The sequence below is a fragment of the Haliotis rubra genome, unplaced genomic scaffold, assembly GCF_003918875.1.
Source record: "Haliotis rubra isolate DU_JTF1 unplaced genomic scaffold, ASM391887v1 Scf250, whole genome shotgun sequence".
Lineage (NCBI taxonomy): Eukaryota > Metazoa > Mollusca > Gastropoda > Lepetellida > Haliotidae > Haliotis > Haliotis rubra.
The window spans coordinates 107,828-113,391 of NW_025766559.1; positions in this window are offsets into that span (position 1 = coordinate 107,828).

Below are 5,564 nucleotides of genomic sequence, written 5' to 3' on the forward strand. Positions count from 1 at the left end.
GAGATGTTTCTTTTTTTTTCACTGAAATGGTGAGTGAGTGAGAGTAACGCTGCTTAAATAGTATTTTGGTTACATCGTGGCTTGACAATTTTGCTGCGAAAGTCCGAACAAAGGAAGCCTTTGCCGTTCATGGCAACCTCCATAAACACATGCAAAACCAAGTCAATTCTTCACCTGGAAACACCACACACATGTTAAAACGCTTCAAATCAAAACTGTGAATTGCATTGACATAATGTTGGTTATTGTGGCGAAAGAGTGTCCACCACAAACCTTTCTGAGAGCTGAAAAGGGGCTTTAAAAGTTAAAACTCTGATCAGACAGCCTTTTTGCATGAGCTGTATAACGCTCTCTGAAATCTTCGTAGGAGTAGCTCATTTGCAACTCCTGTAAAAGTTTTAAATGGCGACACCACATGTAAACCAATAGTGCTGAGAAAAGCAGTTGTGACAACCAAGGGTACTGCACCGAGTAAAGCACAAATCATACAGCAATAGCAATTGTGACCACCAAGGGTATTGCACCTAGGGAACCAAGGGTACTGCACAAATCATGTAGAAATATTTAGCAGTTGTGACAACCAAGGGTACAAATCATGTAGAAATATTTAGCAGTTGTGACAACCAAGGGTACTGCACCTAGCGAAGCACAAATCATATAGCAATAGCAATTGTGACAACCAAGGGGTACTGCACCGAGTAAAGCACAAATCATACAGCAATAGCAATTGTGACCACCAAGGGTATTGCACCTAGGGAACCAAGGGTACTGCACAAATCATGTAGAAATATTTAGCAGTTGTGACAACCAAGGGTACAAATCATGTAGAAATATTTAGCAGTTGTGACAACCAAGGGTACTGCACCTAGCGAAGCACAAATCATATAGCAATAGCAATTGTGACAACCAAGGGGTACTGCACCTAGTGAAGCACAAATCATATAGCAATAGCAATTGTGCCAGCCATTTCAATTTATAATATTTGTGATAATGGTTCATACATTTATATTCAGCATAGGATTACTTCACGTGATTACTTCTACGGATTTCATTGGCTAGCCTTATTGGTTGTAAACTGATGAGTAACTAAACAAAGGGTGATCAAATCTTGCGAGATAGCCTAGCCGAATCGATTCCTTCACTTAAATGAATTTATTAAATATGTAATTGAATATATTGTATTAATTATGGAAACCCCATATTTTAGAAACACTCCTTGCTCTGGCAGGTCATTGCCGGGCAAAAAGGGATTTCTAAAATGCAAAAATCATTTCTGGTAGAACCATCTGTATCTTTTAGAAAACATTGGGGAACATTTTTTAAAAAATTGTGGTTAAAAAAAATAGTCTCGCCTTGAGTGAAGTGGTTTAAGTTTGATTTCGCGACATGGTGTTTCTTTCAGTTTTGTCTTTTTTAGTACATACTCATAAAATTAAATCTTGAATTTTGTAAATAAGTTTGTCCGAAACAGCGTTGAGAGTTTCCTGACAAATAGGTTTCTTGGATTGAAAGGGTCTTCAACAAACCATGCTTGTCGAAAGAGGCGACGAACGGGATCGGGTGGTCAGGCACTTCGATAGGGACACGAATTTCCGTTTGGCATGATCTGGGCATCAGGAATTCCGGCTATATCACTGCTGGGGACAACAGTAATATTCTTCACATATTGTACACATGTAAGAAATCAAAGCTGGGTCTGAAAACTTCCGCTGAAAATTCCCTCTCCCTACTTGTAACTAAAAAACTGACGAGCAAGAGAAAGTACACAGGTGTAATTGTTGCTGCCATTCCAAATTTGCGTTCTAACTAGTAAAATTATTGAAGAACACTGATTGTATAGAATGCAACCATCATGTTTCATTTGCCAAAATGCAACCAAAAACATTCGCACGTGTTTTCGCAAAATTGTGATTATTGTCCCATGCACGAGCACTTTTCTTACAGAGGGTATAAAACCTGTTTGTCGTGAAGACTGAACAGTCACTTGACAAAAAAGATTGACGGCGGCGCAACGAGAACGGGCCATAGGAATGTCACAAATGGGTGCTTCCAACAGCCACATTGCACAAGACAAACCATAATTCGGCTGTTTAACCGTTTCAGTATGTCAGGCGAGACATGTGCTCGACCCAGAAGTGGACGTCCCAGAGTCACAACACCCCAAGAGGATCGCTATCTGCGGGTTATTCATCTACGCAACCGGATGTTGACGGTGACGTCATCGGCAGCAACATCATTGGGTCATCGCGTAAGCCGATTCACTGTGACAAAACCACTTCGTGCTGCTGGCATACGGTCCTACCGACCCCTGCGTGGAATGGCCTTGACCTTCCAGCACCGTCTGCAATGGTCAAGAACTGTACGTCGGTGGCAACGTCGTAAATGGGCACGAGTTCTTTTCAGTGATGAAAGCAGATTCAACCTATTCCATTCTGACCGTAGAATGAGGATCTATCGGCTTCTAGGCGAAAGATTGGCTCCAAACTGCATACAAGAGGTGGCGGTGGTGTTTGGCAGCTTGACTCCTGAGAGTTTCTAGGACTTGAGTCCTGCCCCACAACGAAGCACATGGGACACATGTGGTCTCACCTTAGGCAAGTGAGTTTGTTCAAAATTGTCTCTGTTCAACCAGCAGGAAAATGGGTAGCCGGTGGAAAAAAGTCATATGACTATAACCTTCTAGCGCCTAACAGGCAGCTTGGGTTATCCGGGGTAATAATGTGCTTTGCCTTGATTGTTAGCGCTATGAGCATACCTAGTGTGGAGTTTGGCGCTATATAAATGCACACATTATTATTATTATTAATATTATTAATAATGGTTTGGGGTGGAATTTATGGTGATCAGAAGACTCGTTTGGTGACAATTCAAGGAAACCTGACAGCACAACGGCACAGGGATGATATATTGCAGCCTGTGGTTCTGCCATTCACACAGCAACATCAATGCACTGTTTTCCAACAAGAAAAGGCCAGGCCACACACCGCAAGAATCATCACACATTTCTTCCACGTCAATAATATTCAAGTTTTACCCTGGCCATCTCGCTCCCCTGACCTCAAATCAATAGAACATGTTTGGGATCATTTTGGAAGGCAACTCCGACAACGACCACAGCAGCCAGTGAACGTTCAACAGTTGGAACATGCTCTTCATGTGGAATACACATTATTCACGCGACGTCATTTTGAAACTGAGAGCGAGGCTGGTAACGCAAACAGAGCGATCAATATGGCGGCGTATCATTGATGTGTGCCCCAGTGCACAAATGATTCTCGATACAACTCGGGTAAGTCTTTATCTTTTCACAAGTTCCCCACAGACAGTAAGCTACTGAAACAGTGGATCATAAGATCAGAAGGGAGTTAGGCCCACATTTTCGGGTAAGTAGCTATAACTTAAAATTTAACTATTGAAAGTTTCCGTACACAGTTTTCGTGCTTTGTATACAAATTAGCTGGACATGTGATTCGTGATATTTTTATTATTGGTTTCGTGAAAGAAAACGTTGGTTATGTAATACAAAGCGATGTAGTAATATAGTGATTGTGTTTTTCAGCTTAGCCATGCAACACGAGTGTGTTCATCTCACTTTGTGTCAGGTGTTTTCAAAAGGACCTTGAATGGGAAGAGAGTGCTTAAAGGGCCACTGATCCAGAGCGATTAATGTTTCTAGCCAACAGTCTAATTACGAAACCAAGCTGCAGGCTGATCACTACCTGCTCCCTCGACCGTGACGGACACGGGGACTGGGTTACTGTCCACCAGGCAGAATTTCTTCAATCTAATCAGTGGGACATTAGGAAGGGTAAATGCCCATCAGATGACGTTATTTGAAAATATCCCCGGTAGTTCTTATCTGATTGTAATAAAGTACCCCAGCAGTGTAGGCTTTTTCAGATTTCAAATACTTGGATGGTATAGTGACTGATCCAATTTGATCCTATTTCTGTGTTTTTTACCTCGATATTTAATCATGTAAAACTATGAGGTCCATTACCTATGCTATGATATCAAAAACACATATTTGATATATTTGAATCCTATAAACTAAACAACCCCACTTTGCCATTGCTAAAAACATCTGAAATGAAGTTCCGTTCAAAACTCAAAACAGTGTCGGCCCATAAGTTGTTTTCTTCAGGCAATCAGACTTGCATGCAATACAGCCATTACTACTCTCTTGCTGTAACCCTTGTTTGGTTGTAAACCTACACATGTTATTTGCCATCATTCACTTGATGGTCAGTTAATGAATTTATAACAGGTACAATTAGCGATAACACCACTCAGATTACCCGACAAAGGTTCCCATTAGGCATTTCTTGTGTCTGGAGTAAATACTCATCATTATGAATTGAGGTCTGATGTGGCAAGTGTATTACATCTTATGTAATATGCGCATGGAAGTGCAGCAAGAGGAATTACAAAACAAACATCGATCAAAGGATTAACCGATAAAACGCTGATTGATTAATTGTTTTTATCCTGCACAGCGGATTTGTCAAAAGGTAGTGTTTATATATGTTTATTTACTAATCTATACTGAATACACCCTGTCGTAAAGTCTCTTTGTAAAAACAACGTCCTTCCATCAAAGGATTAACCGCCAATACATTGATTGATTGCTCATTATTGGCTAACTAAATTACTTTTTAAAGAATGGCGGACATCATGCAATTAGTTGCCAGGTGTGCTATCTTGGGTGACTAATGGGACTACACACCAATTTGAAAAACCTGAAACGATAGATCACGTTTTCGCATATGAGCTCGAGACTGTTAAAAGACACATGACATAGAACAGGATTCTTTGTCAGCTGCAGATGAATGGTATCTCATTATTTTATGTGAATATTGATGGATACATTCCCCGAACAAGATAATAGCCTGATATTGTTGCTATAACATTAGTATGTTTTAATTTTAATATTTGCACTTTGTTTTTATGTATTTGTTATGGCATTCAACAGTTTTTTGTGTGTGTGTGAAATATGATTCACGTTGGTAATCTATAAGATGTCTAGATATTACAGTCATGTCATAAATTCACTAAGTATAAGCTGATGGTGTGCATTTTATTAAGTTTCAAAATGCACACAAATATGATAATAAACTAATGAGGATTATAAGACAAAATATAAAGACGTACATTGACTTCGTTATTTCAGTCCTAACATTTTTTACCACTGGCAGATGGTTAAACTTATTTTGTTATAAAAACAATGCCATTTAATTCAACATTCAGATTGACTAGTAGTGAACCAAAACTCACTACTCTCCCCAAGGCTCCCCATGTACTTTGTTAAGCTTACTTTTAAAACAATGCTATTATATCGGGCTTCTCACCAAATTCACGGTCAAAATATTTCTTAAATCAAATTCTACAACCATTTACGTTAACATTTTTGTTAAAGTCAACATTACTATGAAATAAAAGATTTACATCAACATCAGCATTTTTATCAAAGTGAATATTTTTTTTATAAGAAACCAACTTATTCATCAAAGTCTACATAATTTTACAACAAAATCAACATAAGAAGGAAATATTATCGAGTAAAA